The following is a 12,630-nucleotide window of genomic DNA, read 5'->3' on the forward strand; positions in this document are numbered from 1 at the left end:
ACGGGCTCACGGGCTCACGGGCTCACGGGCTCACGGGCTCACGGGCTCACGGGCTCATGGTCCCGCCCATCCTTAGTAAAATGGCCACTATGCTAATCTTCTGGGCTGAGAATGAGGATTCTACTTGACCTTGCCCTGGGATAAGTCTCCCATTCTGTAAGCTTCAATGTCCTACCCACAATGCCAAAGGCAATTAGTTTGGATGGGTAACATTCTTTATGAAATTCCAGGCCAGGGTTTGGCTAAGATGTTGGAACATTGGTAAAGGTCAGAGAGCAATGTCCAATTTTGTCTAGCTATTAGTAAGTCATATCTTGGTGGGCACCTAACACGCGAGTTCACAAGGACATATCTGGACTACCTCTGAGTTAGGGAATGCCAAGGAGACACGCAGGCATTCCCTAAATGGCTTCCATGAAGCTTTTGCCTCATAAACTGCTGTCACACAAAGTGTGCGTGGCACTCCTTACTCTTGATACTTGTGCTTTTTCCTTCCTGGATCTTGAAAGGCTTTCTCAGATCCTTGCTTCTCTCCACATTTCACTTTGGTTAGCTCTGCTCTAGCTACCTGCTCCTCAGAGCTTGGGTGCACACCGACCGGCTACTTTAGAAATAGACAGGGGTGTGGACCAGTGGCAGAGGCAGGAGCCTCTTACGTGGATTCCCAGGACTCAAAACAACAACAGAAACATCTGTGGAGCTTGTTAGATGCAGTTGCTCATCTCCAACACAGACTCTTAGATCAGAATGACTAAGATAGAAGTCAAGAAACTGCGTTCTGCCAGCTTCCAGGAAAATACTTGTTCTCTACTCTCTACTGCCTCTATAGGTAATGGATGAGAGGGTAGATCATGAAGCTGCTGCAGCTTATTCCAGCTCCCCCATTGTCCCTGCAGGCTCATTCTGATATCCCTCCACCTTTCTCCATCAGAACTTCCTTTGAGGGATTTTAGTGAGCATGTTTTGAGTGCAAACTGCTTACTGGATAGAGGGAGATCAGCGCATGAGGCACATACAGCCAGTGGGGGAGTGTGTAGTATACAACCTAGGACATTTTGGTGCCTAGACATGGGGGAGATGAGGAGGAGCCAGCTACACCCTGCTGAGGACGGGGTAACCTATAAGATGGAGCAACCCCCCGGGAGGAATACGGGTCAAGGAGCTGGGTAAAGCATTTATGTCAAGAAAGAAGATGTGCAGGTGCCTAGAGGATTGATGCTGGCTGGAGAAGAGGAAGACTAGGGTGTGGACCACCTGGTGCCTCTGACAAGAGCAGGTTCTTGAAGTTGGGGGCATTTTTTCAAGTGAGTGAGGGAAGATGGGAATTAGGGGACACTGAATATGATTTGTCTCTTAGAGAGTCTTACTACAAAGGAGAGAAAATAGAGCCAGGGCTGGAAGGGAGGAATGAGATTGGGAGGAGGAGAGAGAGAGAGGACATGAGTACATTGACTTCATATACATGGCACAGTGCGGTAGCTTGTGTAAGGGTCAGTTCTTTCAGCAAAAGAGAAACAGTTATTTGTTATGACCCTTTTCTTCAAGTTTTATCCATTGGTCAAGAGGAAAAGAGTTTATGGATCAATCTTCTTCCTTATAGAGCTTAATGCAAATATATTTGAAAATTTTTTCCCATTTATGATTTGTTTGTTTGTTTGTTTGTTTTTTGGCCCAAATCATCTTAAAGTAAAAACACCACTCCATATGCAAATAATTCCATTTCCCCTTAAAGAATTGTTGTTGTTGTTGTTGAAGTTAAAGTTCAAATAAGGTCTATTTAACATATCATTATTATATCTTTAAAAATGTTTGGGTTTTGTCTACCTATTGATTTGTTGTTAAAACCAGTTCAATTGTCATACGGAAACCATATTTTCTGAATTGGTAACTAGAAACCTGCAAACTTCCCTATTTACTATTTTAAGTATTGCCCCGCCTCCTCCCCACCCCTACCCCGGCCGTCATATTTTCTAATATCTGGAATTGCATTTGAAGCCCTGGCAATATAGAGATTGAACATTTGTGGTAAGGACATTCATAGGCGGTGCTGTGTGCTCTGAATTGTCTTGTTTGGTGGGTTGAAGGGTAAGTGCTGCCTATGTGCCCCACTCTTAATTGATGTCAAGACTCTACTGTTCATGAGGCTTCCTGAATCATGAGAGATGGCTTGTGGTTAGTGTTTGTTTTTAAGATAGAATAGCAGCCTGTTTATGTTATGTTTTGAGAAGGGGACACTTATTCCTGCTGAAGAATGTGGAGGACTTCATGGAGCTGGTTCTTCAAGTAGGCAGGAGTAGATCGAGTCTAGGGGGCCAGTGCTAGTCATTGTAGGTTAGATGCAGCCAGTTCATTTTTTAGTAATAAGAGGAATATGGGCAAACCCAGGTAGCGTGGGCTGTTAGTGTGGTGAAGAAAGCTCCATACCAGAACATTCTGCTGTTCTCACGAACAAAGAACAAGTTCTTCAGAGTGGAAGGAGACTAGGAGGGGAGATGAAGCAGAACTCTGGAAGACTGGTAGGTGAGTGCATCGGGGGAGACCATCATTTTCAGACAGTGCTAAGCATAGACTACCCATAGTCATCAGTAGTCAATCGTGACATGAAATCAGTAAATGAGTCTATGTATATATGTGCATATGTGCCTGTGTGTACATGTGTATGTGTGTGTGTGTATGTGTGTGTGTGTGTGTGTGTGTGTGTGTGTGTGTGTATGTGGATCTCTGTGTGCATGTTTCTAGTTAGTTCAGCTGCATGACTACAGGAGTGAAATATGATAGAGAGTTGGATCTCTCCAGAATTGGAATTTACCAAATTATGTCTAATGAAAGTGGTTAAGGAAGTCATCCTCGGATTCACATTGAATTTAAGATGGCCAGGAGGAAGTGAGGACAGGAGGTTAGAGGGGGACATTCAGAGAAGATTGTTGGGGTTGAGGTAATCATCAGAATAAGTTTCAAAGGCTGAAGTGGTGACTGGAAGGAGCATGTCTGAAGCTGGGGTTATTGATTGGGTATATTTCTTTGGGAATAATGAAATCAGTTATTTCCTTGAGAGTGCGTGGCCAGGATTATAATCAACTGTAGTAGAGAAGACTGTTGAACTGTGAGGCCTGGGATACTGGAATACTTTCTGGTGGAGAAGAATATCACTGAGCACTCTGATAGGTGTAGTGTTGGAGGGAATGCTAGTGAGCCAGGAGCAAAATCTTCCGGAACTGAAGAGCAGCATCTTTTTCTGGACTAGAGAGGAAATGCCCACAGCAAATGGGATGCAGAGGTCAATGGCATAGACCAAGTGGAGTGTTTGTTGGTACACTGAAGATCTATCTTACAGACTTTAGGTCCGTGTGCTGCGCAGGCGTCAGGGGTTCTCATTTTGAGTCTTCACGGCTCAGGGAGCAGCGCTAGGTATATTTTTACAAGGAAAGTGATTGTCTTTCATATTAAAGCCTTTCTAAACAAGAGACCCAGCTGCTTGCACAGCTATGTGTAACTAGAGGTGGTAATCTTTTCATCGTCTTGAGTAACTCACAGACTAAAGGAACATTTGCAAAGTCTGGCTCTAAAGGGGATTCTAGCAGCTGAAAGGGATGAAGCAGGGTGGGGGTGGTATTAGAGCCAGTGTATTCTTTCATTAAAAATGACTGAGCAGTTTCCAGGTTCTGGCTATTATAAATAAGGCTGCTATGAACATGGTGGAGCATGTGTCCTTGTTACATGTTGCAGTATTTTTTGGGTATATGCCCAGGAGTGGTATAGCTGGGTCCTCCGGTAGTACTATGTCCAATTTCCGGATGAACCGCCAAACTGATTTCCAGAGTGGTTGTATCAGTTTGCAATCCCACCAGCAATGAAGTAATGTTCCTCTTTCTCCACAACCTCTCCAGCATCTGCTCTCACCTGAGTTTTATATCCTAGCCATTCTGACTGGAGTGAGGTGAAATCTCAGGGTTGTTTTGATTTGCATTTCCCTGGAAAAGGTGGACATTTCATTCCTTCTTAAAAGGGGGAACCAAATACCCACGGAAGGAGTTGCAGAGATTAACTATGGAGCAGAGACTGAAGGAAGGGCAAGCCAGCCTAAATATAGCCATCTCCTGAGAGGCTCTGACAGTATCTGACTAACACAGATGTAGAGGCTCACAGCCATTCATCGATCTGAGTACAGGGTCCCCAGTGAAGGAATTAGAGAAAGGACCAATGGAGCTGAGGGGTTTGCAGCCCCTTAGGAGGAACAATATGAACTAACTAGTACCCTTGGAGCTCCCAGGGTCTCAACCACCAACCAAGGACTGCACATGGAGGGTTGTTCAGGCAGCATGTGTATGGTAGAGGATTGCAAATTCAGTCATCAATAGGAGGAGAGGACCTCAGCCCTTTTAAGGTTCTGAGCCCCAGTGTAGGGGAATGCCAGGGCCAGAAAGTGGGAGAGGGTGGGGTGGCAGGCATGGGGAAGGGGGAGGCAACAGGGGTTTGGTTTTGTTGTTTTTGTTTGTTTCTTTGTTTTTTGGAGGGGAAACTGGGAATGGAGAAATTCGCATGTAAATAAAGAAAATATCTAAAATTAAAAAAAAAAAAATGACTGAGCAGATTGGGTGCTTGGTGCCTCCTGCCTTTAATCCCAGCACTTGGGTGGCAGAGGCAGGTAGATCTCTTGAGTTTGAAGTTAGCCTGGAGGAGTCTGACTAGACGAAGGGATCATCAATGTTTATCTGAAAAGAAGTTCTTTATGTGGTTGAAACAGATCTGCAATCAGGGGAATACCACATAGTTTGAAGAGGGCTAGGATAGGCACATTAGAATCATTCTCTGAGAATGAGGGAATCTTGAAAGTCAAGCGTTAGAAGGTGAAATAAGTATGGCCCACAGGAAAGACAGTCTCCACAGTAGGAAAGCTAAGGGCACAAAAAGTGTCTGCACCATTGAGAGCTGTCCTTGAGTTCCCTGGATAGATTTCCTTTTCTTGTCTGTTTCCTCATTTGAAACACTGGGATAGTATTGCCTTCCACAGATAGGGGTAGTGTAGTGACAGTTAAGTGCTGTGCATAACACTTACCACAGAGACTATTACAGTCCTTGGAGGCAGCTCTTCTTACTTGGTTTATAAATAAGCCTGGGGTATAGGATCAGTCATCATCCCCACTTTCCAGTGAGTTAGCCCAGTCTTGGGGCTTTGAGTTAGCCATGATCATGTCACTGAAGAGAGGTAGAACACAGGCAGTTCCCCAGATCAGGCCAATACCAAATCACATACTCAGTATTGGAAGCTTGCCAATGTCATTATAGTTGATAGTTTGTCATCCTGAGCCAAGGGTCCTGGTCTCACTTTTATGGCTGGTGGAAGATCACCAGACCAGCCATCTCATCAGTGACGATGACCTTGGGAAGACCCTTCTGACCCATGGTAGATCTGGATAGACAGCTTCAACTGGTTCGCTTTTGGAATCCAGTTAAGCATGGTTTTTAATCCTCCTGGGAGGCAAGACTTTCTGAGGAAATGCAGTTGACAGGAGGAAGGAAGAACTGGGAGTCAGTGGCTTCTTCTCATGTCTGGGGGTGTTCCTCATTAAAAATCTCATTTCCCAATAGTCTTAAGAAACAGCAGGGAACTTTCTTCTGCAGGCAAGAGGTTCATCCAAGGGTCAGTGCTCTCCGAGGGGGTTATGAAAGAGCATCTTTCATCAGCAATGCCTGAAATATGCAGAATGTTTAAAGAACTGCTTCATTCAGCAAATACTTACTGTGTTCCTACTATGTGCCCAACACTCAATGAGTGTATGGAGTTACTCACTGACAATAGCATTAAAGAAGGCTGCCAAGGTAGATATACATACATTGCTAAGTGCTAATACCACAAAGGAAACTTGTAAATATTCAGTTATCCTCTGAATTAGTAAAGGAAGCTCTGACCTGTTTTTTTCCCTCTTCCTGAGCTGAGGAATGAACCGAGGACTTTTGTCTTGTTAAGCAAGCACTCTACCACTGAACTAAATATCCAACCCTGGCCCTGAATGCTTCAGTAAAGGACAGAGGGAGGTTTTCCACATTTGTGTCTTGCTCCTACTCAGGAAAGAAATGGTTCTTTCAGATAAACCCTATGGTCTTCGATGGAGCATCTTCTCCAAATGCTAACAAAGCTGGTTGTCAGGATACCACCGTAAACCCTTTGGTATGCCGTTATCCTTGTTGTGGCTAGTCCTCTGTGACAGAATTGCTTACTGCTTTTCCCTGGTTGATAATTTCCTGAGATAGGCTTTAAGACCAGCTCAATATGATGCAGCTAGTTGATTGCATAAGATGAAGTGGTTTTTTTTCAATATTGTCCTCAAGAGTTTGCCTTGGTTACCCAACTATCATCATAGAACACCAGTCCCTCAGCACTTTCTAGGCATGACCCCTGAACATGCTTGACTTGCACTTGCAATCAGGTGTGTACAGATAGCACGTTCTAGGTTTCCACTACAATATTTACGAGCTTTCTTCTCTATAGCAGCAAAAGCTCGTACGCATTTCATATGATTCACAGTATTATTCATAGTTACTCCTTGGAGGTCTCCCTTAAGATCAACCTTAAGGCTCAAGAAGGGACACATGGATCTCCCTGGGAAGGGGATATAGAATAGGTTTTGTGGGTGGACTGTGTGTAGGGAGGATGGCAACAGGATGGGTCAGGTGGGGGATGGGCCTGGTGGAAGAGAGAGAGACAGGCTGAGAGAATATTGGGAGAGATGACTAGGATTGTGGGACATTTGTGGGGTGTGTGTGTGTGTGTGTGTGTGTGTGTGTGTGTGTGTGTGTGTGTGTGATATAGAAAACTAGTGCACTGGAAACTCCTTGAAATCTATGAGAGTCACCCTAGCAAAATCTCTTAGTAATGGGATACAGAGCCAGAACTGGCCATCTTCTATAACTAGGCAAGGCTCCTGTCAGTGGGACTGGAACATCAACCCAGCCACAAAACCTTGACCCTACAGTCTGTCCTGCCTGCAAGAGGTAGTGGTGGCACAGAACTTGTGGGAGTGGCCAACCCGTGATTGATCCAACTTGTGGCTGATGCCAGGAGAAGGGGCCCACACCTGACACTGCCTAGATGACCAGGAACTAGGGGTAGGGACAGCTTAGAGATCCAGGATAGAACCAAATACAACTGGCAAAGGAAAAAAAAAGTCAATGGAATAATTCCTAATGATATTCTGCTATACTCATAGACAGGCGCCTAGCCCAATTTTCATTAGAAGGGTGCCATCTAGCAACCAATGGGAGCCGATGCAGAGGCCCACAGGCAAACACTAGGCAGAGCAAGTGGAAGCCCAGAGAGGATGGGAAGAAAGGACTGTAGGAGCCAGAGGGGTTGAGGACACCATGAGAACATGGCTCAAAGAGTCAACTAACCAGGGCTTGTAAGGGCTCACAGAGTGGGATGTGACAAACATGGACACTGTATGAGTCTGAGCCAGCTCCTCTGCATGTACCTTATGGTTGCATAGCTTGGTGTCCTTGCTGGACTCCTAACAATATTTGTGGGGTGGGGTGTCTGTGACTCTTGCCTGTGCTTGAGACCATTTCCCTCCTACTGGCTTGCCATGTCCAGCCTTGATATGAGGGTTCGTATCCAGTCTTGTTGTAACTTGTTAGGCTATGTTCCATAGGTATCCTTGGGAGACCTACTCTGGTTTTGTTTGTTTTATTTTTGTTTGTTTGAAGGGAAACAGGAAGAGTTGATGGGTGGGGAGGAAGGTGGGGTGGAGAGACTGAGGGAGTGGCAGGAGGGGAAACTGGAGATATACTGTATGTGAGAAGAATAAAAGTTTAAAAATATCAACCTTACATATCACATGCTTCTCAACTGTTATTTCGTTTATGATGTATCTGTTCATGTTGCCTGCCTCTTTCTTTTGGGAGGCTTTTTACCATATTAGTCCTTTATTTTTATTTATTTAGTTTCTATTTTGTATCCATATACAAATGGATGAGTGTTTAGCTTTTGTGGTGTGTGTGTGTGTGTGTGTGTGTGTGTGTGTGTCCACAGAGGCCAAAAGAGGGTGTTAGATCCTCTGGAAATGGAATTATGGATTGGTTCCTAGCACCCACAGGCACAAGTGCTACATTAACCTTGCCTTATACATTGACTCTGTTTCCCTCTTTCTTTTATTATATCTTTCATTGTATGGCAATTTAAATTTTCTTGCAATTAAAAATTTATTTAGTTTTTCCTTTGTTATTTTGCATCAAAACTGGAAAGAATAAATACAGAGTTGAATTCTGGTTGTGCTTTTAAAAATATTATACATTATATGCTAACTATATAAAGCTTGGCTTGTATTTTTTGCTGGGCTGGAGATCAAGCCCAGGGCCATGTGCTTACCATACACATACTCTACCACTGGGATATATCCCATGGTAATCCTTTTTTTTTTTTTTTTTTGTAACTTCAAAGAGTAATTCTTGTCTAATTTAGACATTGTTCACTGCATCTAAAACATTAAACATGGAACTGTCCCTCATTCTACCACCCTAGATGCCACTTTTCTCCTAGTACCTTTTCTTTTTAAAGAGTTTTTTTTCTGAATTTAAGTAGTATTTGCAGTTCTGTAACCTATGTTAAAAATACATGACTCAAACTTCCCTACATCATTAAATATTTTGTACAAATAAATAATTTTAAAAAATATATCTAGAGATTTTTTGGGGTGTGGGTGGGCAGTGAACCCTTATGCTATTTATTCTTTAGGAGAGATTAATTGCCTGTTCCTTCCCTGATGGTTTTATAATACCTACTTCCTCTTTCTAGAACATTCTTATCTGGCATCTCTAGGCTCTCTGGATTGTTCATAGATCTTGAGTATTTCATGTGTGATTGGCTTTTAGTTCTTCCTGGGATATGCCCGCACTTACAAAAGCGCCCCTCCATCCTGTTAATGTTTAACGCCACTCTGCTAGAAAAATAGTCTGACCTCCTCCTTTATTTGTATTTCAGATGGTTTTTGATCATCCTGAGAAAAATGAGCCTTGGCCTCCAGACCTAGTAAAGTAAACCTCTTTCCCATGGAGAACAGTGCTGGCTCCTGAGGACCTGGAAGGCCCACAGTCCCAGACGGATTAGCCAGAAGCAGGTAAGAAACCATTAGAGGCTTGAGAGAGTGGAGGGAGATGTTCTTGAGTAAAAACACAGGGGCCGGGCCGGGCTGTGCTGTCCAGGGCTCTGCTCTTCACTGTCTCACCACAGCCTCACCGCTGTCCCTCTGCTTTCCTTTCCTAGTCTTCTAAATGCTTGTTTAGTGAGGGCCAAGAAGGTGTGGAGGGCAGGCTTGTCTGTCTCTATAAGCTGCAGATAGAAAGTCTGGATTGTTCTATAATTCATAGCCTTCTGAAAATGTTTATATGCCTTTGGCATTTGCCATTACATCTGACATAGAACATGCTTCAAGGAGTAGGAAGGCAGAACTCCTTATTTACAGAGGCTCTCTTGAGTGCCTGTCTAGTGCTGGCCTGGTCTCTGTGGGTGGTATTGGGCAGGACTGCAGTGTTCTTTTCCTAAAAGTCTCCTCCAGGTATTACATTTATTGATACAGTTTCTTCAGCTTCATAATCCCTTACTGAGCCTAACTGTGTTCCAGGTTCCATTAGGGAGCCAATTTTTCTATTATACAGAAAGGATACAAAGAAGCATTTTCCTTTGGCATAAGGGCTAAGCACAAAACCCAAGCTTTGTAAACACTGGTTGCTAACAAGTAGCGATGGTATCAGTTACAAAGCCTGGAAGCTTACAAAATAAGTCTGGTGATAGGAAAATTCCCAGGTCGCTTCTCTTTTCCCTGAGATAGGTATTAGGTGAGGCTTTCTTCAGTGTCTGTCTTGCTCAGAGAGCTAGGTAGGTGAGAATGGGCCCTTCAGCTCTGAGTGTCTGTGCCTGTGAGTGTCTGTGACTCGAAACCCCAGCTGATCTGAGGTGATGGCAATATGGAGGGACCACACAAGCACTGATGGAAGATTCCAGATGAGTGTGTTAAGGTTATTATTCAGGGTTCTCTAGAGTCACGAGACTTATGGAATGAATCTCTTTATATGTATAAACAGGGAATTTATTGGAATGACTTATAGGCTGCAATCCATCTAATCCAACAATGGCCAGCTGTGAATGGAAAAATCCAAGTCTAGTCGTTGCTCAGTCCCCAAGACTGGGTTGGGAGTCTCAGGTGTTCTTCTGTATATATTGGAATCCCTCAGAGAAGTAGGCTCCAATGCCATAAAAGCACCCAGATCACAGGTGCGCCCTCCATTTCTGGATTGTACTTAATTCCAGAAGTTGACAGCCAAGAATGACAGTCACAGACATGAAGACCCAGGCCAGCTAAAGGCTCTAAGACTGTCTGAGGTCATCTGTGGAAGCCACTTTTTCCTAAGCATCGCAGGAAAGGCAGTGCCAGCCTTCTCTGAGGTGCCACTGTCATAACAGTGAAGTGGCCTTTGCTGTCATCTCCTTTCCCCCAGACTTGTAAGCCACATTCCAGCTCGTCATTCACATACGCCATTTCCACGTCACTCACTCAGGTTCACAATAGCATGTGTTTCTCAAACCTGCACATGGAGCTCATGGGAGCTTCCCTGTTTATTTCAAAGCACCACACTGGATATTATAACACTTAAGAGCCCCTGGTAAATGGTGCCCACCAATGATGGCTGATGGAGGACACTTTGCTCTGACTGGGAGTTTCATCGCTGGGCGCTCTGATTTCTGAGTTCTGATGGTCAACACTTACAGTTTACTAACCCCGATTAAAAATTTCTGTCCTTCAGAGCAAAGACTATAAACCAGTGTTTTTTTGTTTTTTCAAATCTTCCTTAGGCTGTGACCCTTTAATACAGTTCCTTATGTGTAAAATTGTTTCATTGCCAATTCATAACTGACTTTGCTACTGTTAGGAACCATAATGTAAATATCTAATATTCAGGATATCCCATACGACGTGACCCTCAGAGGGGTTGAGACTCACAGGTTGAGAACTACTGCTATAAAGCGTTAGATACAGACTAACCTGGATTGGAATCCTGGTTCCACACTGGCCGTGTGGTGAGTCAGTGACATTGAAGATTTGCTAAGCCTCACTCTGGTCATTCTAACAGAGTTGTGAAATTTTACTGGGTAGTGTTTGTGTTTGGTGAGAGGTGGCAGGTAAAGGGCCTAAGCAGTAGAGTTTCCTAAATGCCATCTCTCCTCTAGATATTCTTGAGCTGCCATATGGTCACGTGGTCAGTGATGTTGACTTGTCTGGGGAAATTTAATTCATTTGTTCTCCTGTGATGTAATAAGCCCTCCACCTCCCACTTCATGACGTTGAATCTGAATTCTTGTCCATCTGTGTATGTTACATCACTTCTAAAATATCATCCATTCCATTTTCAGTCACCCACATCACTCCTGACATGGCCCTCTTGTCAAAGGGCTGTTATCCTTTCTCTGCTCAGAACAACTCCCCAGCCTTTGCCCTTACCCTGTTCCAGCTGGTTAGCCCACCCTTTCATTTAACATGCCCAATCTGGCACAGATGAAATAGGCTGAGACAACTGATCTGTAGATGCTCAGGGTCAGGCATGTTCACTTGTTCAAGGTCAGCAAGAATGGAACCAAGAGCCCAGGATTCATGAATTTCCAGTCTAGAACTCCTACTGAAGTATCTCAAACATCCTCAGGAACAAGCTTGGTAGGAAAGGACTTCAGACTCCCAGGGTAAGCAAAGCCCCAGAGGCGATTGCTTTGAATCATCCTGGTGAGTAAACTCAGGAGAGGAAAGAATTTAGTGTTTTCCAAAGGATACGAGACCTCGTTTGAGTACAGAGTGTTTCCATCTTCTGCTTAGTTACTCAGTAGATTCTGAGACAGCAGAGATATGAAGGGCCCAGAAAGGAAGGGGACATCCTAGCTATCTTACCAAGGTTTCCTATCTTCTGTCATAAAATGATTTAGCTTCTTGGGTACAATGAATGGTGGACTGTGGGGCTAACCTTTGGTCTAGAAGTCCCGGATCATAACTCTCACAGAACTGGATTACAGGTACATGGGATTTCTCTGGCTCTTTTAACTGATGTCAGATTTAAGAGATGCTGTGTATAGATCAGTCAGCCTGTTCCCATTTTAATGTGGCTTTCAAGCCTCTATGTCTTTGTTCCACATAGAGCATGGGCTATGGTAAGAAAGTTTCCGGTCTAAGATTCTTGAGTGAGCTGGAGCAAAGAGCAGCAGAAGCTAAGAGTCATGATACACACATGAAAAGGGTGTAAAGATGCATAAATGTTCATAGCTCAGTGAGATGTTCAGAGGAATGCTGCCTATAGCCAAAGTCCAAACAAAGGCTTGTTTCCTTTCTCTGGCTTGCTCAAGGCTGCATAGTTGATGGGAGGCAGCCATGGATGGACTTCAAGCCTATTTGTGCTAGATCTTATGCTTGATCCGTTGCTTGGCCCATCACCCTCCTGCCCAACATTTTGGATATACTTGCCATCATCTTTCTTCCCCTTGCTCTGTGTTTGTTTGTTTCTTGTTTTTGTTTTTAATAGGCTTGGTTCCTGCTCTGAACAGCGGCTCTCCTGCCTGCACCATTCATTATGATTCATACCAACTTGAAGAAAAAG

At 44.0% G+C, this 12,630-nt stretch overlaps 1 long non-coding RNA gene across 2 annotated transcripts in view; it reads left to right on the forward strand.

Annotated features, from left to right (window-relative positions):
- Positions 1-12,617, forward strand: part of LOC116085753 — a 100,713-nt gene extending 88,096 nt beyond the window's left edge. For both annotated transcript variants that reach the window (XR_004116698.1, XR_004116697.1), the window contains 2 exons: positions 8,978-9,113; positions 12,556-12,617. This is a non-coding gene — a long non-coding RNA (uncharacterized LOC116085753). The remainder of the gene's footprint in view (positions 1-8,977; positions 9,114-12,555) is intronic.
- The last annotated feature ends 13 nt before the right edge of the window (positions 12,618-12,630 follow it).

The sequence above is a fragment of the Mastomys coucha genome, unplaced genomic scaffold (assembly GCF_008632895.1).
Source record: "Mastomys coucha isolate ucsf_1 unplaced genomic scaffold, UCSF_Mcou_1 pScaffold12, whole genome shotgun sequence".
Taxonomy (NCBI): domain Eukaryota; kingdom Metazoa; phylum Chordata; class Mammalia; order Rodentia; family Muridae; genus Mastomys; species Mastomys coucha.